The 25,000-nt window shown below is 41.9% G+C and overlaps 1 long non-coding RNA gene across 3 annotated transcripts in view; it reads right to left on the bottom strand.

The window, feature by feature from the left end:
* Window positions 1–2,060: 2,060 nt before the first annotated feature.
* Window positions 2,061–25,000, bottom strand: part of LOC133569804 (uncharacterized) — a 24,681-nt gene continuing 1,741 nt past the window's right edge. The window contains exons 2-8 of one of the 3 annotated variants that reach the window (XR_009809913.1): window positions 24,319–24,389; window positions 19,721–19,900; window positions 4,330–4,474; window positions 3,770–3,914; window positions 3,210–3,354; window positions 2,650–2,794; window positions 2,061–2,234 (exon numbers count right to left, since the gene is read on the bottom strand). This is a non-coding gene — a long non-coding RNA (uncharacterized LOC133569804). Of the gene's footprint in view, window positions 2,235–2,649; window positions 2,795–3,209; window positions 3,355–3,769; window positions 3,915–4,329; window positions 4,475–19,720; window positions 19,901–24,314; window positions 24,390–25,000 lie in introns of all 3 variants that reach the window. The other 2 variants (XR_009809911.1, XR_009809912.1) reach the window with 2 other exon arrangements.

Below are 25,000 nucleotides of genomic sequence, written 5' to 3' on the forward strand. Positions count from 1 at the left end.
TAACACACCATAATACTTACCTGTCTGGTTGTCCACGTTGTGATGAACATTGTACGTCGAGTAGACCCATCACAACTGTAGGATTCATTTGGCTGTTTGGTTGTCCACGTTGTGATGAACATTGTACGTCGAGTAGACCCATCACAACTGTAGGATTCATTTGGAGAAGCCAAACATCTTTCATAACACACCATAATACTTACCTGTGTAGTTGTCCACGTTGTGATGAACGTCGAGTAGACCCATCACAACTGTAGGATTCATTTGGAGAAGTCAAACAACGACGCTGCAGTGTTGAGCTAGAGCCCCGCCCACTGCAGACCTCCCTATATATTCTCCTCCGGCTCAAAACGGCACAGAACTCTCCAGCAGTCGAAGGGAACACATCCTGCTGTAGAGAAAAATAGAGTAGCCGTAAGTCTAGGGGATTAGAAGTGCCCCACCTACTAGGGAATTAGAAGTGTCCCAGTAGGCACAGACTCGCAGTTAAAAAGATGTTTACATCCTGCAATCAGTGCAAAGCCAGCCTGAAGAGGTCAAGAGACCGAAACGCGTCGCTGGATGGCAGGGCCAGTCATGCCCGTCACTAATTTGGCTGTATGTGTCTGACGCAGCATGCGCATCTTTCGGGGTCTTCGGGGGGTTCCGGGGTTGGTGTGGGCGTCGCCCGGGCGGGCTGCAGACGGACTGTGCATTCCCCTTCCCCCAATCCTAACCCTAACCATAATCCTAACCAAGCCTGTGCCTCCAGTCCGTCTGGGTGGCGTCCCATCATTCGTGGGCCTTCTGGGGACTTTGTTGTGGTGTGTGTGTTGTTGGGGGGCCACAAGTTTAACACACAAACTTGTTGTAGACACAACAATAAACAGGAGTCGGAGAAACATCAAAGCAAACATTTTAATGCTTTCATAACACACCATAATACTTACCTGTCTGGTTGTCCACGTTGTGATGAACATTGTACGTCGAGTAGACCCATCACAACTGTAGGATTCATTTGGCTGTTTGGTTGTCCACGTTGTGATGAACATTGTACGTCGAGTAGACCCATCACAACTGTAGGATTCATTTGGAGAAGCCAAACATCTTTCATAACACACCATAATACTTACCTGTGTAGTTGTCCACGTTGTGATGAACGTCGAGTAGACCCATCACAACTGTAGGATTCATTTGGAGAAGTCAAACAACGACGCTGCAGTGTTGAGCTAGAGCCCCGCCCACTGCAGACCTCCCTATATATTCTCCTCCGGCTCAAAACGGCACAGAACTCTCCAGCAGTCGAAGGGAACACATCCTGCTGTAGAGAAAAATAGAGTAGCCGTAAGTCTAGGGGATTAGAAGTGCCCCACCTACTAGGGAATTAGAAGTGTCCCAGTAGGCACAGACTCGCAGTTAAAAAGATGTTTACATCCTGCAATCAGTGCAAAGCCAGCCTGAAGAGGTCAAGAGACCGAAACGCGTCGCTGGATGGCAGGGCCAGTCATGCCCGTCACTAATTTGGCTGTATGTGTCTGACGCAGCATGCGCATCTTTCGGGGTCTTCGGGGGGTTCCGGGGTTGGTGTGGGCGTCGCCCGGGCGGGCTGCAGACGGACTGTGCATTCCCCTTCCCCCAATCCTAACCCTAACCATAATCCTAACCCTAACCCTAATCCGGGGTTGGTGTGGGCGTCGCCCGGGCGGGCTGCAGACGGACTGTGCATTCCCCTTCCCCCAATCCTAACCCTAACCATAATCCTAACCCTAACCCTAACCCAAAACCATTTGGCCGTGTTTGCCACCACACTGCACACCCAGGAGTTTGGCGTTGTACGCCTTCGGGGTTCTCGGGGGGTTCTGCGACTGGTGTGGGCGTCGCCCGGGCGGGCTGCAGACGGACCGAGCACACCCTTACCCCAACCCTAATCCTAACCCCAAACCTAACCCGCCAGTGCCTCCAGTCCGTCTTTGGGTGGCGTTCTGCCGGTCGTGGGGCTTCCTGGGGACTCTGTTTGCGAGGGACGTGAGTGCAAGTGGCACCATGTCAGTGTGGTGAGGAGCTCAAACACATTACAGGAGTTGAGGCACAAAAGAACAACCATATTTACATTGTCTTGCGTGGTTGGGCTGAGGGGTCCGTTGTGACACTGCAGGGGAACCGAAGCTCCACCCCCTGTAGAGCTCTCATAAATAAGTCCTCCTCCTACTCCACCGGCTCATTCGCTCTCCAGCTGTCGATGAGGGGACATCCAGCTGTGAAGACAAGTAAGAAGCCGTGTGTTAGAGAACAGCCAACCTGATGAGGTCTGAGGGACCGAAACGCGTCGTTGGACAGCCAAAACCATTTGGCCGTGTTTGCCACCACACTGCACACCCAGGAGTTTGGCGTTGTACGCCTTCGGGGTTCTCGGGGGGTTCTGCGACTGGTGTGGGCGTCGCCCGGGCGGGCTGCAGACGGACCGAGCACACCCTTACCCCAACCCTAATCCTAACCCCAAACCTAACCCGCCAGTGCCTCCAGTCCGTCTTTGGGTGGCGTTCTGCCGGTCGTGGGGCTTCCTGGGGACTCTGTTTGCGAGGGACGTGAGTGCAAGTGGCACCATGTCAGTGTGGTGAGGAGCTCAAACACATTACAGGAGTTGAGGCACAAAAGAACAACCATATTTACATTGTCTTGCGTGGTTGGGCTGAGGGGTCCGTTGTGACACTGCAGGGGAACCGAAGCTCCACCCCCTGTAGAGCTCTCATAAATAAGTCCTCCTCCTACTCCACCGGCTCATTCGCTCTCCAGCTGTCGATGAGGGGACATCCAGCTGTGAAGACAAGTAAGAAGCCGTGTGTTAGAGAACAGCCAACCTGATGAGGTCTGAGGGACCGAAACGCGTCGTTGGACAGCCAAAACCATTTGGCCGTGTTTGCCACCACACTGCACACCCAGGAGTTTGGCGTTGTACGCCTTCGGGGTTCTCGGGGGGTTCTGCGACTGGTGTGGGCGTCGCCCGGGCGGGCTGCAGACGGACCGAGCACACCCTTACCCCAACCCTAATCCTAACCCCAAACCTAACCCGCCAGTGCCTCCAGTCCGTCTTTGGGTGGCGTTCTGCCGGTCGTGGGGCTTCCTGGGGACTCTGTTTGCGAGGGACGTGAGTGCAAGTGGCACCATGTCAGTGTGGTGAGGAGCTCAAACACATTACAGGAGTTGAGGCACAAAAGAACAACCATATTTACATTGTCTTGCGTGGTTGGGCTGAGGGGTCCGTTGTGACACTGCAGGGGAACCGAAGCTCCACCCCCTGTAGAGCTCTCATAAATAAGTCCTCCTCCTACTCCACCGGCTCATTCGCTCTCCAGCTGTCGATGAGGGGACATCCAGCTGTGAAGACAAGTAAGAAGCCGTGTGTTAGAGAACAGCCAACCTGATGAGGTCTGAGGGACCGAAACGCGTCGTTGGACAGCCAAAACCATTTGGCCGTGTTTGCCACCACACTGCACACCCAGGAGTTTGGCGTTGTACGCCTTCGGGGTTCTCGGGGGGTTCTGCGACTGGTGTGGGCGTCGCCCGGGCGGGCTGCAGACGGACCGAGCACACCCTTACCCCAACCCTAATCCTAACCCCAAACCTAACCCGCCAGTGCCTCCAGTCCGTCTTTGGGTGGCGTTCTGCCGGTCGTGGGGCTTCCTGGGGACTCTGTTTGCGAGGGACGTGAGTGCAAGTGGCACCATGTCAGTGTGGTGAGGAGCTCAAACACATTACAGGAGTTGAGGCACAAAAGAACAACCATATTTACATTGTCTTGCGTGGTTGGGCTGAGGGGTCCGTTGTGACACTGCAGGGGAACCGAAGCTCCACCCCCTGTAGAGCCCTCATAAATAAGTCCTCCTCCTACTCCACCGGCTCATTCGCTCTCCAGCTGTCGATGAGGGGACATCCAGCTGTGAAGACAAGTAAGAAGCCGTGTGTCAGAGAACAGCCAACCTGATGAGGTCTGAGGGACCGAAACGCGTCGTTGGACAGCCAAAACCATTTGGCCGTGTTTGCCACCACACTGCACACCCAGGAGTTTGGCGTTGTACGCCTTCGGGGTTCTCGGGGGGTTCTGCGACTGGTGTGGGCGTCGCCCGGGCGGGCTGCAGACGGACCGAGCACACCCTTACCCCAACCCTAATCCTAACCCCAAACCTAACCCGCCAGTGCCTCCAGTCCGTCTTTGGGTGGCGTTCTGCCGGTCGTGGGGCTTCCTGGGGACTCTGTTTGCGAGGGACGTGAGTGCAAGTGGCACCATGTCAGTGTGGTGAGGAGCTCAAACACATTACAGGAGTTGAGGCACAAAAGAACAACCATATTTACATTGTCTTGCGTGGTTGGGCTGAGGGGTCCGTTGTGACACTGCAGGGGAACCGAAGCTCCACCCCCTGTAGAGCTCTCATAAATAAGTCCTCCTCCTACTCCACCGGCTCATTCGCTCTCCAGCTGTCGATGAGGGGACATCCAGCTGTGAAGACAAGTAAGAAGCCGTGTGTTAGAGAACAGCCAACCTGATGAGGTCTGAGGGACCGAAACGCGTCGTTGGACAGCCAAAACCATTTGGCCGTGTTTGCCACCACACTGCACACCCAGGAGTTTGGCGTTGTACGCCTTCGGGGTTCTCGGGGGGTTCTGCGACTGGTGTGGGCGTCGCCCGGGCGGGCTGCAGACGGACCGAGCACACCCTTACCCCAACCCTAATCCTAACCCCAAACCTAACCCTAACCCTAACCATGAGCAGATCCTTTCTTTCTCCAAACTTTCGCCTTTCCATCACTTTGGAAGAAGATAATCTTTGTCTCATCAGTCCATAAAACATTTTCCCAGAATTTTTTAGGCTCATCCCTGCACCTTTTGGCCAAAATGTAGCCTGGCCTTCCAATTATTCTTGCTATCGAGTGGTTTGCATCTTCTGGTGTGATCTCTGTACTTCTGTTCATGAAGTCTTCTGCAAACAGTAGATTGTGATACCTTCACTCCTGCCCTCAGGAGGTTGTTGCTGATGTCACTAACAGTTGTTCTTTATAGCTCTCACAATGTTTCTTTCATCAACTGCTGATGTTTTCCTTGGTCCTGTTCCACGTCTGTAGCCTAGTACACCAGTGGTTTCTTTCTTCTTCAGAACATTCCAAACGGTTGTACTCACTATGGCCAATGCTTGTGCAATGGCTCTGATTGAATGTCCATCTTCTCTCAGATTCACAATTGCTTTGTTTTCACCCATAGACCCATAGACTCTCGTTTTCATGTTGGCGCCAACTCTAAATGCAGTCTGCACAGGTAAAACCTATCCTACTCAATCTGAAACTGAGCTCAGACATTTAGTGCTATTTAGTGTTTGAATAATCAATGTAATTGGGAAACACCTGGGCAACAACACACATCTGTCAGTCACATGTTCCGATACTTTTGCTCTCATGAAAAATGGGTAGGTTGAACCAAAAGGTGCTATCTTCTAAGTTGTGTATCAGATCCAGATGCAAATACCTGGAAATAAAAACTAACATGATGATCTATTGTCCCATACTCATCTTTTATTGTCAAACCCAAATGTTTTCAGTCTACAACAAATATAAACAAATTGGACTCACTGTTCCAATACTTTTGGAGGGCACTGTATGTATAGTACCCTTAGAAGAAACTAAGTATTGATGTACTGAAACACTTACACGTTCTTCTAAAGATAGAATATTGTATAAGTATTCGTGTACTGAAATACTTCAAAGACAGTTTAAGTAATGATGTACTACAATGCATGGACAGAAATACTTATATAATCTTTAGAATAAAGTTTATGTATTGATGTTCTATAGTACAACGACATAAATACTTAGACATTGTATCTTTAGAAGAAACTAAGTATTGATTTACTGACATACTTTTACAATACACTATCTTTGGAAATAAGTGTAAGTATTTATGTACTGAAGTACTTATATAGGAGAAAGTGTATGTATTGATGTACTGAAATACTTATATAAAATACTATCTTAAGGGGGATGTAATATTGATGTACAACAAGGACGCAAACACTTTAGAAAAAAAAGTGTAACTACACACGTATATGCTATCTTTTGTAGTATTGGTGTACTACAGTACAAGGCTAGAAACACATACTATATTTCGAAGAGAGTGTATGTATTGATGCACTACAGTATAAGGACAGAAATACTTATATAATACAGCAAGTTTAAAGGACAGCAGGTTAGGCCACCGTGAGCTGAGACAGTCTCTACACAAGTCCCAGTATGTAATGTGATAAATGGCATAAACGCGCCAGTGACACAAGATTTGAAGTCATTTACACTATATATATCCGCCTCTCTGCAATTGGTGAGATATATTCTACTCACGAGGGTGATTTGGCTGAAAATAAGGTGCCTCGAACGCCGAGTGGCCCATTGTTCCCCTGCAACTATGCCACAACGCGGATCAAAGGAATCTAAACACGTCCGTGATCAATTGTCCTCTAGGGATTTGGACGAAAATGCAATGTTTATTCCGGACGATCGAAAAATGTTGCGAGCTATGGTTGAAAAACTTGAAAAACTGGACATTTTGATTGAACTAATAACTGACGTTTCAGAGCTAAAAAAAAATCAGGCAAGTACAATCACGCTGAAATGGTGGAGATAAAAAAGGAAAAGACGACACTAAAAGTTGAGTTAACAAGCCAGGAACTCGAAACTACTAGACTGACAACAGAGAGCGAGAAATTAAAGGCGGACTTGTTGAACTCATGCAGGAGCATGCGGGAAAAGTTGCTGATTATGAAGATGAAGGTGACAAGATGGCTGCCAATGCTTCTGCCTGCTCAGAGTCTCTCTACAATTCATCAAATATATCTGGAATCTGAGACAAATATCTTGAAATGCTCCATTGCTGATGGTGAAGGAATACTTTACTTCACTACTTTGGGGATATTGCAACAACATTGGACTCTGAAAAAGGTATTTTAGGAGTATCAAATCAAGGCCCAAACAGGCCTTCTGAAAACTTCAGTGCAACTCATCAAGTTACCTAAAATACCTGTGTAAAATTACTTGAAAAGATGACAATAACAATTAAAAAGTTGTCAGAGGAACTTGAAGAGATAAAGAAATCTCTAAACTTCATGGGTGAAGAGATTGCTAAGGTTCTAAAGCAACAAGGAAACATCATGGGCCTCATGGAGGAAGTGAAGGAGCTGAAGGAGAATGTGATCCAGAGACAAAAGGATTGAACTTTTGGAGCAGAGATGTGAGGATTTGGAGCAACAATCACTTGTCAATGACATTGTGGTCACAGGACTAGAGTTGAAACACCGCAGTTATGCTCGAGTTACAGCTGGGCTGAACCAAGGTGAAGATGCTCCTACGGAGGAACTTGAAACTCTTGAGCAAAAACTCCTGGACTTTTTCAGAGGTAAAAACATCATCGTTGAGAAACAAAACATATCAACATGCTATTCATTTCCAAACAAGAATGTTAAAGCAAGACCAATAATAGTGATGCAGATGGTTAACCAGAAACACAAAATGGAGCTGCTGAGACAGTCCAAAAAGCTAAAGGGCACTGGAATTTATCTGAATGAGCACCTGACAAAGAAAAATGGTGAAATTCCAAGAAGTGGCCGCATTCTCAGGAAAGAAAATAAGATTCAATCTACATGGACGAGACATGGCAAAGTCTACATAAAGCCAAATGGATCGGATCAAATGAAGCCAATATGGATTAAAAACGTGAAAGACTTGGAACAATTTAAATAACTTGTTGAATCAGGACAACAAATGGTATGTGGACAATGAAAATGTATGGTACACATGGTATATGGACATTAGGATTATGGATAATGTGTGTTTTTTTAAGTTATATCGTACATTTTAGTACATTATTGATATTTTGGTTAAACTTCTTTGGAGGATGACTAATACTGAGTTTTATATTTCTGACGAGGAAGAAAGCAGTATAGCTGGGCAAGAAGATATTCAAGACAGGATAAGCTGTAAGGAACTAAATTTAAGTTATTTAGAAATGAATGATGATAAAGTAGGAGAATTTTGTAATGACATTGATCCAGAAATTAATCTAAGTGGATTACATAACATAAATGTTTCATATTACTCAGAGGATAGTTTTAAAAATGTGGATTTAAAGGGTTTTTTGCTTATTCATTTTAATAGTAGAAGTCTCAGGGCTAATTTTGAGAAGATACAAGAGTGTTTGGAATCTTTAAAATCAACATTCCAAGCAATTGCATCTCAGAGACATGGTTGACAGATGAAATTAATGATATGTTTATATTAGAAGGTTATGATTTTTATAATATAAATAGAAAAAATTAAAAAGGAGGTGGCGTTGCGTTCTATGTACGAAAAAAATATGACTGTGAAATTATCGACAGTCTAGTTATAGATGATGTTATGGAGAGTATGACTATAAAAATACAAATAAACAACGAACGTAGTGCATATTTGAGTTGTATTTATAGGACACCTGGGTCACATGTAGAGCTTTTCCATGACAGCCTACTAAAAGTACTTGGAAAACTAGCTAAAAAGAAATGTGTCTTTGTGTGTGGAGATTTCAATTTTGATTTATTAAAATGGAGAACCCATAAACCAACTAATGACTTTATAAATGAAATGTTTACTTATGGTTTGCAACCAATAATTGATAAACCAAGCAGAATAACGCGAGAATCTGCTACCCTCATTGACAATATTTTTACAAATATCCATGACATAACTACAGGTGGAATACTCCTTAGTGACATCACAGATCATTTTCCAGTGTTTGTGAATATTCAAAGTATGATTGTAAATAATATAGCACAAAAAACATTGTTGAAATTAACAAGATTAAGGACACCTGAAAGAATACAAGCATTTAAGAATGAGCTTTCAAAATGTTTCTGGGAAGGGGTGTATGTTGAAAATTGTAATGATTCATACAGGGCATTTCTGTTTAAATGGATAGAACTTTATAATTCCTGCTGTCCAGTCGTGAAGTCCACACTAAAGAAAGTGAGTAAAAATAAGCCTTGGATGACGAAGGGTCTAGTAATGGCCTCCAATAGAAAAAATGTTCTGTATGATAGTTACTTAAAAAATAAAACTGAACAAAATGAAAGGGAGTATAAAATTTATAAAAATAAGTTGACTTCTATTCTACGAAAGCAAAAGAAAAGTTATTATAACGAGAAATTTGAAGATAGCAAAAATAATATTAAACAAACATGGAACACAATCAACCAGGTTTTAGGTAATAGATGTAAAAATCATGAGACTCCGAGCTACTTTATAAATGATAATAATATAAAACTAAACAAAAAAGAAATGATAGTGGAAGAATTTAATGACTATTTGGTTAATATGGGCCCTGCACTTGCAGAAAAAATACCTGTTTATGAGGACACAGGCTTGACTAAAAACACAATAAACCCTCATTTAAAATCAATGTTTTTGAGTGGAGTAACAGAAGTGGATATAATTCAAACAGTAAGAGCCTTTAAAAGTAAAACATCTACAGACATACATCACATAGATATGGTAATTATTAAAGAATGTATTCATTTAATTCCTAAGCCATTGGCTCACATATGTAATCAATCATTCATGTGTGGATACTTCCCAGATGATATGAAGATAGCAAAGGTTATTCCTGTTTTTAAAAACGGAAATAAGCATCTTATGGAAAATTATAGACCGATTTCAATACTCACTCAATTTTCAAAAATTTTAGAAAAGCTTTTTACAAAACAGTTAAATAATTTTCTGGAAAAAAACACCTTGCTTAAGCAGCAGCAGTATGGTTTTAGGGAAAATCGAACAACTACGTATGCAGTAATGCATATGCTGGAGGAGGTTAGTACTGCTATGGATAATGATGAATTTACAATAGCCATCTATATTGATTTAAAAAAGGCCTTCGATACCATTGACCACAGACAGTTAATAAATAAGTTGGATAAGTACGGCATCCGAGGGCCAGCTCTGTCCTGGATCAAGAGCTATCTAGAAAATAGAAAACAATGTGTTCAGGTGGATAATACAATATCTGGATTTAAAAATATAGTTTGTGGAATTCCACAGGGTTCTATAATTGGTCCTAAGTTATTTACAATTTTCATTAATGATTTTTGTGATGCATCAAGTTTCTTAACATTTTTTATGTTTGCTGATGATACAACTATCCTTTGTTCTGGAAAATCTTTTAATGAACTTTTGGTAAAAATAGAACAAGAAATGACAGTGCTTAAAAACTGGTTTGATATGAATAAATTATCACTTAATATTGCTAAAACTAAATTTATGATATTTGGTACCAAAACTGAGGTATCTAATGAAGTAAATATTAAAATAAATGGATATAAAATTGAGCGTGTCTTTGATACTAAGTTTTTGGGAGTTATAATTGATTATAAATGATCATGTAGACATGTAAATTATATAAAAACAAAAATATCAAAAACACTTGGTGTTTTGTATAAAACTAAAGAATTACTTAATTATAATTCTTTGTTAACAATTTATTATACTTTGATACTTCCATACATGACATACTGTGTAGAACTCTGGGGAACCACTTTTAAAACCATAACTAATGATATTGTTTTGCTGCAAAAAAAAGCTGTCAGGCTAATAAACAAAGCAGGATATTATGACCATACCCATCCATTATTTGTTAAATCAAAACTTATGAAATTTCAAGATATTGTTTATTATAAAATAACACAGATAATGTTCAAAGCAAAAATAAATACTCTTCCAGAAGGAATTCAAAAATACTTCTCTCTACAGACCAGCAAATACAATCTAAGAGATGAATCTAGGTTTATTTTACCAAAAGCAAGACTAGTGGTTAAATGTAGATGTTTATCTGTTCTCGGTGTTAATTTGTGGAATTCTGTTGGTAAAGAAATAAAAATGAGTGACTCAGTATTTAATTTCAAAAAGAACATGTCACAATGTATTTTAAAAAGTTATGTGAACTAGAAATTTATGTTTGTTTGGTTAAATGTTGTATTTAGAAGGTATGTATGTTTATCTATTTACAGAAAAGTGTATGTGTGTAGGTACATATTTTTGTATTGTTTGTTGGGGGGCAGCTTGAATGTGGATGCTGAATGACTATATTTCTTTTTGTGTTGCAGAATTATTAGAAAAGGTAACTTAATTGAATGTAAAAAATTTATGTTGGGCATATAAGCTTTTTTGCTTCTGCCCGTTTCAGTCATGTTATTCATTTTTGAATCGTGATCTATGTTTGAATATGTTTTTGTTAGACTGAAAATAAACTGAACTGAACTGAACTGAAAGATGTAGAAGAGACTTACAGCATCGCGGAGAACATCGTCACAGCCATTCTGCAGAAGCAACTGGGCATTTCGGATGAAGAAGTCAAGAGGATCCAAATGGAACGAGCACACAGGATTGGCAAACGCAAAGAGGATGCTAGACCGAGACCTATGGTTGTAAAGTTGATCAACTCCAAATGCAAAGACGGAGTGCTTGCTCTCTCCAGAGGGTTACTAACCCTCCTTAATCTTTACAAAAGATTAAAAATGTTATGGATGCATTTGATTTAATTGATATCTGGAGATTAAAAAATACTAGGTTAGTAAAATATATGTGGAGAAGACAAAACCAGGCAAGTCCTATTGACTATTTTTTATATACCATTTTCATTGCTAAACAAAGTGACTGCAATATCAAGCAATGATAAATTGTGTTCTGATAATAATTGTATAGGTTTAAAAAACTGCAATTGAAGATAATACATGTGAGCCCAGATATTGGAAGTTGAATCAAATGCTTCTACAGGATGAATAATTCATTGAAAAAAAAAAACTTCCATCCATCCATCCATCATCTTCCGCTTATCCGAGGTCGGGTCGCGGGGGCAGCAGCCTAAGCAGGGAAGCCCAGACTTCCCTATCTCCAGCCACTTCGTCTAGCTCTTCCCGGGGGATCCCGAGGCGTTCCCAGGCCAGCCGGGAGACATAGTCTTTCCAACGTGTCCTGGGTCTTCCCCGTGGCCTCCTACCAGCTGGACGTGCCCTGAACACATCCCTAGGGAGGCGTTCGGGTGGCATCCTGACCAGATGCCCGAACCACCTCATCTGGCTCCTCTCGATGTGGAGGAGCAGCGGCTTTACGTTGAGTTCCTCCCGGATGGCAGAGCTTCTCACCCTATCTCTAAGGGAGAGCCCCGCCACCCGGCGGAGGAAACTCATTTCGGCCGCTTGTACCCGTGATCTTATCCTTTCGGTCATGACCCAAAGCTCATGACCATAGGTGAGGATGGGAACGTAGATCGACCGGTAAATTGAGAGCTTTGCCTTCCGGCTCAGCTCCTTCTTCACCACAACGGATCGATACAACGTCCGCATTACTGAAGACGCCGCACCGATCCGCCTGTCGATCTCACGATCCACTCTTCCCCCACTCGTGAACAAGACTCCTAGGTACTTGAACTCCTCCACTTGGGGCAGGGTCTCCTCCCCAACCCGGAGATGGCACTCCACCCTTTTCCGGGCGAGAACCATGGACTCGGACTTGGAGGTGCTGATTCTCATTCCGGTCGCTTCACACTCGGCTGCGAACCGATCCAGTGAGAGCTGAAGATCCCGGCCAGATGAAGCCATCAGGACTACATCATCTGCAAAAAGCAGAGACCTAATCCCGTGGCCACCAAACCGGAACCCCTCAACGCCTTGACTGCGCCTAGAAATTCTGTCCATAAAAGTTATGAACAGAATCGGTGACAAAGGACAGCCTTGGCGGAGTCCAACCTTCACTGGAAACGTGTCCGACTTACTGCCAGCAATGCGGACCAAGCTCTGACACTGATCATACAGGGAGCGGACTGCCACAATAAGACATTCCGATACCCCATACTCTCTGAGCACTCCCCACAGGACTTCCCGAGGGACACGGTCGAATGCCTTCTCCAAGTCCACAAAGCACATGTTGACTGGTTGAGCAAACTCCCATGCACCTTCAAGAACCCTGCCGAGAGTATAGAGCTGGTCCACAGTTCCACGACCAGGACGAAAACCACACTGTTCCTCCTGAATCCGAGGTTCGACTATCCGGCGAAGCCTCCTCTCCAGTACACCTGAATAAACCTTACCGGGAAGGCTGAGGAGTGTGATCCCACGATAGTTGGAACACACCCTCCGGTCCCCCTTCTTAAAGAGAGGGACCACCACCCCGGTCTGCCAATCCAGAGGTACCGCCCCCGATGTCCACGCGATGCTGCAGAGTCTTGTCAACCAAGACAGCCCCACAGCATCCAGAGCCTTAAGGAACTCCGGGCGGATCTCATCCACCCCCGGGGCCTTGCCGCCGAGGAGCTTTTTAACTACCTCAGCGACCTCAGCCCCAGAAATAGGAGAGTCCACTACAGATTCCCCAGGCACCGCTTCCTCAAAGAAAGACGTGTTGGTGGGATTGAGGAGGTCTTCGAAGTATTCCCTCCACCGATCCACAACATCCGCAGTCGAAGTCAGCAGAACACCATCCGCACCATACACGGTGTTGATAGTGCACTGCTTCCCCTTCCTGAGGCGCCGTATGGTGGTCCAGAATCGCTTCGAAGCCGTCCGGAAGTCGTTTTCCATGGCTTCCCCGAACTCTTCCCATGTCCGAGTTTTTGCCTCCGCGACCGCTAAAGCTGCACACCGCTTGGCCCGTCGGTACCCGTCCACTGCCTCCGGAGTCCTATGAGCCAAAAGAACCCGATAGGAGTCCTTCTTCAGCTTGACGGCATCCCTCACTGCTGGTGTCCACCAACGGGTTCTGGGATTACCGCCACGACAGGCACCAACAACCTTGCGGCCACAGCTCCAATCAGCCGCCTCGACAATAGAGGTTCGGAACATGGTCCACTCGGACTCAATGTCCCGCACCTCCCTCGTGACATGTTCAAAGTTCTCCCGGAGGTGTGAATTGAAACTCTCTCTGACAGGAGACTCTGCCAGACGTTCCCAGCAGACCCTCACAATGCGCTTGGGCCTGCCAGGTCTGTCCGGCATCCTCCCCCACCATCGCAGCCAACTCACCACCAGGTGGTGATCGGTAGAAAGCTCCGCCCCTCTCTTCACCCGAGTGTCCAAAACATAAGGCCGCAAATCCGATGACACAACTACAAAGTCGATCATGGAACTGCGGCCTAGGGTGTCCTGGTGCCAAGTGCACATATGGACACCCTTATGTTTGAACATGGTGTTTGTTATCGACAAACTGTGACGAGCACAAAAGTCCAATAGCAAAACACCACTCGGGTTTAGATCCGGGCGACCATTCTTCCCAATCACGCCTCTCCAGGTTTCACTGTCGTTGCCAACATGAGCGTTGAAGTCTCCCAGTAGGACAAGGGAATCACCCGGAGGAGCACTTTCCAGTACTCCCTCGAGTGTACCCAAAAAGGGTGGGTATTCTGAACTGCTGTTTGGTGCGTAAGCACAAACAACAGTCAGGACCCGTCCCCCCACCCGAAGGCGAAGGGAAGCTACCCTCTCGTCCACTGTGTTGAACTCAAACGTACAGGCTTTGAGCCGGGGGGCAACCAGAATTGCCACCCCAGCCCGTCGCCTCTCACTGCCGGCAACGCCAGAGTGGAAGAGGGTCCAGAGCCCTTGCTGTGCGTCGAAGTGAGTCCGACTATATCCAGCCGGAACTTCTCTACCTCGCGCACTAGCTCAGGCTCCTTCCCCCCCAGTGAGGTGACGTTCCACGTCCCAAGAGCTAGCTTCTGTAGCCGAGGATCGGACCGCCAAGTGCCCTGCCTTCGGCTGCCGCCCAGCTCACAATGCACCCGACCTCTATGGCCCCTCCTATGAGTGGTGAGCCCATTGGAGGGATGACCCACGTTGCCTCTTCGGGCTGTGCCCGGCCGGGCCCCATGGGAACAGGCCCGACCACCAGGCGCTCGCCATCGTGCCCCAACTCCGGGCCTGGCTCCAGAGCGGGGCCCCGGTGACCCACGTCCGGGCGAGGGAAATCTGGGTTCATTTCGTTGTAAAAAACTTATTACTGACTAATTTAAAAATAATATAGGATCATCAAATCGCCAAATCGCCTGGGAAGCCTTCAAATATTTAAGGGGATATGCCATTGCGTACTCTTCATGGAGAAAAAAAACTTAAAATGGTCTAACAGGAATTAAAGAAAGAAATTGAGGATTTACAAAAAACATTGATAGTAGTGATAATCTAATTAGCGAGCAACTGAATTCCTTTTACAGCCAAAAAAGAAGAGTTAAACTTAACTGAAAAACAATTATTTTAAAGTTATGACTGCAACAGAGCAATCTGGATGAAAAAAAGGTGATAAGTGTTCAAAATTCATTTGAAATATCCAAGCAAAAAAACGTTATAAAAAGAACATTTCCATACGTATTAAAACAAATGGAAAGGTATTGGATACACACACCACATTGTTGAAAGTAAAGGAAAATTACTTTGGAAATATTTTTTCTAATAAAGTAATCTCTCCTGAAACTTTTTTTTTCCAGAAAATTATAAAAGAAAATTGACTTCAGAAGAAAGCCATTCATGTAAAGGCCTCATTAGAGAGGAAGAACTTGTGGAAGCTGTTAAGTCTTTTCATCCAGGGAAACCCCAGAATTAGGTGGAATACCTATTGAGGTCTATCAAGTATTTTATGAAGAGGTTAAGAAACAACTGCTTTTGTAGTTTTAATTACTCATATAAAACACATGTTTTTGTCTAACACTCAAACAGAAGGTCTTATTTCTTTATTCTGAAACAGGAAATAAATGGTGAGTATAAAGACCAAGTTTATCTAAAAAATTGGAGACCAATGACACTTCAGTGATACGATGCCAAGATCCTGGCAAAATGTTTTGCTTAAGGACTTAAGTCTGTTTTGTCAAATATTAGGGTTAGGGTGAAATATTATTCACCAAGATCAATCAGGTTTCATACAATTAAGTAACATAGGAAACAATATTAGACAGTTATTAGAAATGATAGAAAATTATAATATGGAAAATAAAAAAGGATCAATTTTTACAGTCAACCTGGAGAAAGAATTTTACAAAATTAGCCTAGATGTGTAAAAGCTTAGTTTGTTTCAATTTTGGCAACACCTTACTACACTGGATCAAGACGCTATATATTTAAATGAACTGTAGAATCATCAATAATGGATACATCTCTGGGACAATACTTCTATTAAGAGGTCTAAAACAAGGGTGCCTTTTGTCTCCATACTTATTTATTATTGCTATGGAAATATTGACGGTAAAAGATTGAATAAAAATATTGAAGGGCTCAGTAATAATATTATTGAAAGTAAAATAATGTATGCCGAAGATACAAGCTTCTTTATCAGCCCCGATCCTCATTGTTTGCGAAAGCTTCTTAATCATTTGGACATATTTTCACAGCAATCTGGGCTAAAGCTAAAATATGGTAAATGTAAAATAATAATCGGAAATCTAAAGGGAACGTTATTTCGATAGCAATGCAAAGTGCCTGTTTTGTGGACAGATGGACCATTTAACATACTTGGTGTTTTTGTCCCAGAGAATCTGGAAGATCTCGGCTCAGTAAATTATGTTAATCGATTAAGAAAACTGGATAAAATTATGCAATTATGGAAAGGGAAATCCTTAATCTTGTATGGTAAAATATCTATTGTCAACTCGTTAATCATTCCTCAATGTATTTATTTGTTTTTGTCATTACCAGCTCCATCAAAAAACTTTAAGGTCTATGAGCAGAGGGTCTTCCATTTTGTCTGGGACGGCAAACCAGAAAAGATTAGAAGAAAGGTTTTGTACAATGAATATGAGGGGCTGAAACTTCTCAACCATGAAGCTATGTGCCTGTCTTTAAAAGCATCAATTGTTCCAAAGACGTAATTAAACACTGAGTGGTACACAAGTGTCCTGTTGGACAAAAAACATGTACTGTATCAAAATAAATTGTATCCGTTTTTACAATTGATGACCTCGCATTTTCCTTATGTAGAGAGAGAGTCTGCTGGGAAACATGGCGAGGTTCATGAAGGAAACAATCCACTCATGGTGGTGTTTTCTATTTGATGTGCCAGAAAAAAGAGATGACATTTTGCAGAAGATAATATGGATGAACTCTATTGTTGTAATAGATGGAAAGCCTTTCTTTTGGTAAACTATGTTTGAAAGAGGAATCATTTTTGTCAATGACATTATCAATGAGAACGGTAAGATTATGAAGTATGATGAATTTAAAGGCCTACTGAAAGCCACCACTACCGACCACGCAGTCTGATACTTTATACATCAATGATGAAATTTTAACATTGCAACACATGCCAATACGGCCGCTTTAGTTTACTAAATTGCAATTTTAAATCTCCCGCAAAGTTTCCTGTTGAAAACATTGCAGAATGATGACGCTTATGTTGACGCGTGTTTGTGACGTTATTGTTTGTAGTGGACATTTTATCCAAGCACCACTCACAGCTAAAAGTTGTCCAATTTAATTGCATAATTACACAGTATTTTGGACATCTGTGTTGCTGAATCTTTTGCAATTTGTTCAATTAATAATGGAGACGTCAAAGAAGAATGCTGTTGGTGGAAAGCGGTGGATTGCAGCCGCCTTTAGCAACCAAAACACAGCCGGTGTTTCTTTGTTTGTTGTGAAGCTTTACTATGGAACAGAGCAGTCAAGCGAACATGTTTCTCTACCACATGTCAACCAGCAGGTTTCGGTGAGAAAATTGTGGTAATAAGTCGGCTCTTATCGGAGACATCAGCGGAGCTTGTGTCGTTTTTCCTGCAGCAGCTGTCAAATAGCCTGCTGCCACTTTCTTGGCTCCTCCATGGCTTCCATCAGAGACACTGCTGGTCACCAAACCCCTCCCAATTTCAGGTATGACTTTATAATCTCACTAAAACACTAGTAACACAATAATCAGATAAGGAATTTTCCAGAATTATCCTAGTAAATGTGTCGAATAACATCTGAATCGCTCCCACTGCCCTAGCCTTTTTTTTCTATTGCTTCACTCTAACTTTCCTCATCCACGAATCTTTCATTCTCGCTCAAATTAGTTGGGAAATCGTCGCTTTCTCGGTCCGAATCGCTCTTGCTGCTGGTGGCTGTGAATATAAACAATGTAAGGAGCCCTACAACCAGTGACGTCACACGCACATCGTCTGCTACTTCCGGTACAGGCAAGGCTTTTTTTTTAGCGACCAAAACTTACGTACTTAATGGTTGATGTTCTCTACTAAATCCTTTCAGCAAAAATATGGCAATATCGCGAAATGATCAATTATGACACATAGAATGGACCTGCTATCCCCGTTTAAATAAGAAAATCTCATTTCAGTAGGCCTTTAGAACTATGTATGATGATGCTTGTTCAAGTTTTTCATTCAATCAACTAACTGGAATCATTGGGAAAAGATGGAAACAAATAATTAATTACGGAACTACTAAATTATTAGTTTTTAAACCTCTAATAAGAAATTCTAGTTGGCAAAAAGGAACTAAAATAAATATAAAATAATATAATGTTTATTTAATAAAGAAATCTTTGAAGGATGCTCATATAACACATATGGAAAATGGGAGGACATTTTTGACTGCTTTTTGACTGAAGAAATATTCAAATTAATCTACGAAACTACTATCGATTTGCAAAATTGTTAATTTCAAATTAAAATTATTTATAACTTTTCGAACACAAGAAAAATGTTAAAACTATGGAATGTGACAAGAGTCGGATGAATACCTATTTTGTTGTAAGGAGTCTGAATCCACCCTGCTTTTGTTTTGGTATTGTCATATTGTGTCTTCCTTTTGGGTGGAAGTTGGAAAAATGTGTTTAATTATTGGTTTGTTTATGAAACTTAATATGGTTTCTGTTATTTTAGGAGAGTTCATTGACAGTCATGACTAAGTCAATTTAATTATAGCATTCAGTGAAAGGTTTTTTTTAAGGCCAAAAACAGATATTCACTTTTTACCCTCATTAAAACATGTATTCAGTATTTTTTGACTTCAGAAAGTTATATGGTTGAAACCGATAATGATGCCAATATAGATTAAAAAAGATGGGAAGTTTGAAAATGTAATTTTGTTTACAGATATTTGCAATCTATTGTTGTGTTTCCTAATTTTGAGTGTACATAAATGAAGGCGTGTGTTGCTGAGCCCGACTTTGATTGATTGATTGAAACTTTTATTAGTAGATTGCACAGTTCAGTACATATTCCGTACAATTGACCACTAAATGGTAACACCCCAATAAGTTTTTCAACTTGTTTAAGTCGGGGTCCACGTTAATCAATTCAGGTAAACTGGACCTGGACATAATCTGGACTGGACCTGGTTTGAAGAACCCTTCAAACAATCTAATTTCATTCATAAGGTCCTTTTCAAAAAATATATATAAAATAAAATAAATACATTTAAAACATTTTCTTGAATAAGAAAGAAAGTACAACAATATAAAACAGTTATAGAGAAACTAGTAGTTAATGAAAATGAGTAACATTAACTGTTAAAGGTTAGCACTATTAGACAGAGTAATGAAATACATGTTATACAATCTTTGGAAGAAATTGTAAGTATAATATATTATCTTCAGAATATGTTCATAGTGAAGCACTACAAGGACAGAAATATTTCATCCTGCTTGAATGTAAGACTTGTATTCAACTCCTGGGTAAACACTGCCCCCTGGTGGACTCTTTAACTACATACCTTGTCTCCTTTGCGTCCACTCAGACCTTGAGCACCTGGAACGCCCATGGGTCCTCTCTCTCCTTTGCGTCCACTCAGACCTTGAGCACCTGGAACGCCCATGGGTCCTCTCTCTCCTTTGCGTCCACTCAGACCTTGAGCACCTGGAACGCCCATGGGTCCTCTCTCTCATTTGCTCTCCTGTCATATATGAGAACAATGAATAAGTATTGTACTTACAATGTGCTGTGCTGAGCAGACATGTGTTGAGTTGGCTCCAGCAGCAAACTTTCCGTATTCACTTTTAGACCTTGTCATTGAAGCAATTTGAAGTACAGCGAGGTATTGCATGCATGACATACATGTAGATGTTTTTAAAAATGTATTTTGTAATTTGTGATTGCTGCTGTTCACATTCACGTCCACACAGAAGTAATACAAATAACGCTTTTCTAGACAAAAGCAGCACCGTTGTATAGCACACTCGATGTAGATACTTTTTTAAATGTATTTTGTAATTTATGATTGGCCTCACGCGGGCCGGACAGGGACGCACATAGAGCCGCAGAATGCCCGGGTCTGTGTTACAGTGAATTAATATGCATTTTAATGTATAATCACCTCATGATAGTATTACACAATTCCCTAAGCCAGTGACTATCTAACTGTGGTAATACAGAGAATGACATAAATATGCAAACAGTTTTACTGTTCAAACTGTGGCCAAAAATATTCAATGAATACTTATGGCCACTACACAACTGGTCATTATGGTGGTACTTGGAGAGCAACGTTTTTTTTTCTTGAAGTGGTACTTGGAGAACAACCTTTACATATTTGCTTTTGAAGTCATAAGTCAGGGGAACAAGCATTTAAACAAAAACATTTCTGGAATATAAATGTTAACACAGGGGTGTCTAATTTTCACCAAAAAGTCAAAGTATGTTGGTACCATATTAAGATATTTTTATATATCTTAAAAATAATACTCAAAACTGACATTAAAGAAAAAACTTGGGCCATGTCCACACGATTACAGAGTGTTTCAAAAACACATATTTGGGGTGAAAACAGTCTTTATTCACACAAGTGTAGTTTCAAAAGTGTCTGTCTACACACAAACACATACACCTGCTGTCATGCACATTTTGTCCAATCAAAATCCTGACAAATGGTGGCATTACACCTCTTATTATTTTTATTTTTATATACTACACGTAAAATGACTTGTCCATTATCTTTAAACCCAGCCTGCACGTACACAGAGCCCTGGGAACACTATTAAAGAGGGAATAATAGAATTATAACATGTTCAGCAAAATGGTGATGAATTACATGTGCAGTGAAGTCGACATTATTTCTAAAATCAGCACGCACTAAGGAAACCATTTTGCATGTTTGAGGGAATTATAAAGCATTTAATCATGGATATAATGATATGGTACATGGATGATGAAGTGTATATTGTCTTTCACATCAGTACAAATTACAAGGATGACGTTACATTGTTTTTTTTGTTTCTGCTTGGTCGCTCTTTTTGTGTGTGCGCGGTCGCGCCCGGCTCAATCTACAATACTGGAAGCAAGACACGTAAGTTCACTTCATGACTTGTCGTTAAACAAGGACTAAAAACATAAGATAATGTTGCACCTTTCTTATGACACAGAGCAAAAAGTCTTGCTTGTCAAAGTTGTGCCATCAGGTGGAGGTTCCACAGCCATCACATCCAAAACAGCTGACTGTCATTTGCGCTGACGGGAGTGTCACCAAGCCCATTTTAATGAATCTTTTTTTAATTCATGTTGAGTGAAAATAGCGCATCCAAACATAGAATAAATCATCTTATGGTGCGTTTAAAGGCAGCAAGGCAGTGTTGTTGAGCTTGGAAATGACACAAGCGTGACGTCATCTCAAGTCTCCGGTTGTGCCGTGTACACGCATACGCTCAGCGGAGACTTTTGGAACTCTACACTTTGACCAGCGTTTGCAAAAGTCTGCATTTTTAAAGACACGAGAGGCCTAAACACAGAGATATGTATGCGTTTATTAGGTTTCTCTGTTCGTGTGGACATGGCCTTAGTGTCAGCTTTGTGTTATAGACTACAAAGTGTAGCAAAGTATTACAGTAAAAAATAGAACATAGGTGGTTCCACAGCTGGGCGATATATCGATATACGCGAAATATTGCGGGTTTGTCTCTGTGCGATATAGAAAATGACTATATCGTAATATTGGAGTAGACGTTCTCACGCAGTTGTTTTTAGCTGCGGGCATTACACTACAGGCTCTCCTCGCTCTTTCCTGTGTCTCCTTCTCACAGACAAGCAGGCGCACATTCTTACATACGTCACATACTGTCACCTCTTACTTCACATACATATACGCCCTCGCCCAGCAGAGAGGTAGCGGCGTGGCTAACGTTAGCTGTGATGCTAGCGGGTTGTTGCAAGAGAACGAAGGTGCGAATCTCGTAACAAATGAATGAATTAATTCCCAAGAAAAACAGCACGGGGTCCATCGTCTGGCGGTGGTTCGGCTTCGATCGGAAATATGTCGAATAGACAACTTTAATTTGTTATGTGTGGAGCACAAGCGTTGCTACCAAAAGTAGCATTACTGCTAATATGTAGCATCATTTGAAAAGTTTAATAAATACAGTTTTGGTCAATTGACTTAGTTGTGATTTCCTTCTCTGCATGAAAGTTTTAAAAGTAGCATATATTAGTGCAGTATGGAGAATAATCACCATACTGCTGTGATTATATGTATCCAGTGTTTATTCAAGGCTAAGGCAAAATACCGAGAAATATATCGTATATCGCGATATGGCCTAAAAATATTGCAGTATTACAAAAAGGCAATATCGCCCAGCCCTAGGTGGTTCAACGTAGCACATTTTTCTGCCTATATTTTTCACATTTACTAATAGGGTGTCCAGAGCAGCAACGGTGGGCAAAATGAACTTTCACAAAATATTCATTATGAACAGTCCTGCAATGCGTTCACTTGTGGAAATGTCTAAACATAAAAGCTAAATGTCCTCCAATAATAAGCGCACAAGTATTGCTGGGTAATATGGCCCAAAACGGATAGCATTTATGCATTTATAATCTGAATGGCGATATATGTTATACGGTATTTCCTTGAATTGCTGCCGGTGTGCTAATTAATTTAAAACCTCCTCTCACACCTGCGCTTACCAAAGGCATGCGGTAAAAGTAAGCATGCGCACATTATTTTAAAACCTCTTCTCACTCCGACACTTACCAAAGGTATGCAGTAAAAATCTGAGTGTGATGTAAGCTTGGATCTTAAATCCTACTGAATAGTAGGGGTGTAATGGTACGTGTATTTGTATTAAACCGTTTCGGTACGGGGGTTCCGGTTCGGCAAACGGGCGTACAGAACGAGTTTGGAAGCAGAAGTCTTCACAAGCTGCTATGCTTTCTGCCTCTGTCTCAGCAGTGAGCACCCAGCATTGTCCTGCCCACACAACCATCTGATTGGTTACATACAAAGCCAATCAGCAGTGCGTATTCAGAGCGATGTAATAGCCAATCAGCAGTGTGTATTAAGAGCGATGTAATCAATGCTTTAGCGTCGAGCAGAGATATTCGTTTAGCAGGGGAGCAGCGGACTCTACCCAAATTATACTTAACACTTCCCAGTCACAACTATTACAAACATCACTATGAGCCCGTTGACCTTCTAGAAACTTAAACTGCAGCTCAGGTAGCTCACAGTATAGGTTTGAGGTGAAGGCTAATTAGCTTTTAGCGTAACATTAGCTCATTTTGCTGTGTGTGTGTGTGTGTGCGTGTTAGGGGCAGCAAAGCCCTGTCTGTCTGTTATTTCATTGAACTCCATCGTGTTTAGGGATAAATAGTCTCTCCCATTGCTATTGTACTATTTTTCAGCAATAGTTACATTAATCATTAGTAATGTAGCAGCCTAGTTTTGAATAGCAGGGTCCCTGCTATCGCATGTTGATAAAAATACAACATGTACATAATAAAAGTCAACTACAGGCTTCCCAAATACTGTAATAAATTAAGCATGATGAGTTCACATTTTGCACTTTTTATATGTAGAAGAAAGGTTTTTTCATTTTATTTAATCACAGCAACAACTTGAGACAGTTTAATGTGGATTAACGTGGGCAGAATTATTATAGTTTTCCTCATGTTAGAAGGATAAAGCCATTGTTTACAAATTTGGTAAATAACCAAAAAAGGTATATTTTGTTGTTTTCTTACTGTACCGAAAATGAACCGAACCGTGACCTCTAAACCGAGGTACGTACCAAACCGTAATTTTTGTGTACTGTTGCACCCCTACTGAATAGCTCTTAGTCTTCTTCCCTTTATGCGATTTCAAATTACCGGTATTAAAATCAGCCTCCTCCATTTTGAAAATGATGACAGGGGAAGTGTCACTCGTGACGTCACAAGTTTGACCAGGCGGTAATACTAAGCATGCGCTAATTTTTTGGGGGAGCGAGTTTGACCCGGCAGTAATTCAAGGCAGGCGCATACTATATGCCCTGCGGCAATTCAAGGAAATACGGTATGCTGGTACCTGAAACAACAGGTGTAAAGTGCTCGAGGCCGCTGACCTACTTATCTCCATTGCAGCGGTGGTTTGCGTTGTGCATCGTTGCTTCCTGTGCGTGGGGTTATTTTCGGAGCAACTGAAAGGCAGAGACGTGGAAATTCACAACTCTAAGCTGAAGAAGTAGAATAAATCAACACGCAAAATGTTTACATCTCAAGATCGTATCAAATTATACCCAAAGCTAAGTTTTAATTTCTTTACTTATAATTTAAGACTATTGTATACATTTTTTCTGTATAATCCTGAAATATGAAGTCAGTCTACGCATCCTATCATGATTTATAAGCTTCCATAAAATATTTTTGTAAGGCTGCCGGCGCCGCCTGGGACAAACAAAACCATTGTAACATTTCACCCGGAAAAAAGTCCTCTGCTATGGTCCGATAGTGGTATACAAGTGCTAAATTATTCACTGTCAAACCCTGTTTGAAAATTCAAAAATATATGGAAGTTACAGCTATTGTTTATTGTAACGTCAGTACTTGGTTCATTAAATAATAAAATATATAATCTATCAAGTTTTAAAATATTGAATGAAGTGATTTTCTTTAAGTTACTGACTTTTTATTCATGCATTTATCATGTTTTGTAGTTCACCTTCCAAAAAGTAGCTCACTTATTTTCTTAGTCTTAAAAAGCGACAAGTTTTGAGCTTCAAAAATGCCTAGCTCTTTTGATATCATATTG

This window comes from Nerophis ophidion, linkage group LG15, assembly GCF_033978795.1.
Source record: "Nerophis ophidion isolate RoL-2023_Sa linkage group LG15, RoL_Noph_v1.0, whole genome shotgun sequence".
Lineage (NCBI taxonomy): Eukaryota > Metazoa > Chordata > Actinopteri > Syngnathiformes > Syngnathidae > Nerophis > Nerophis ophidion.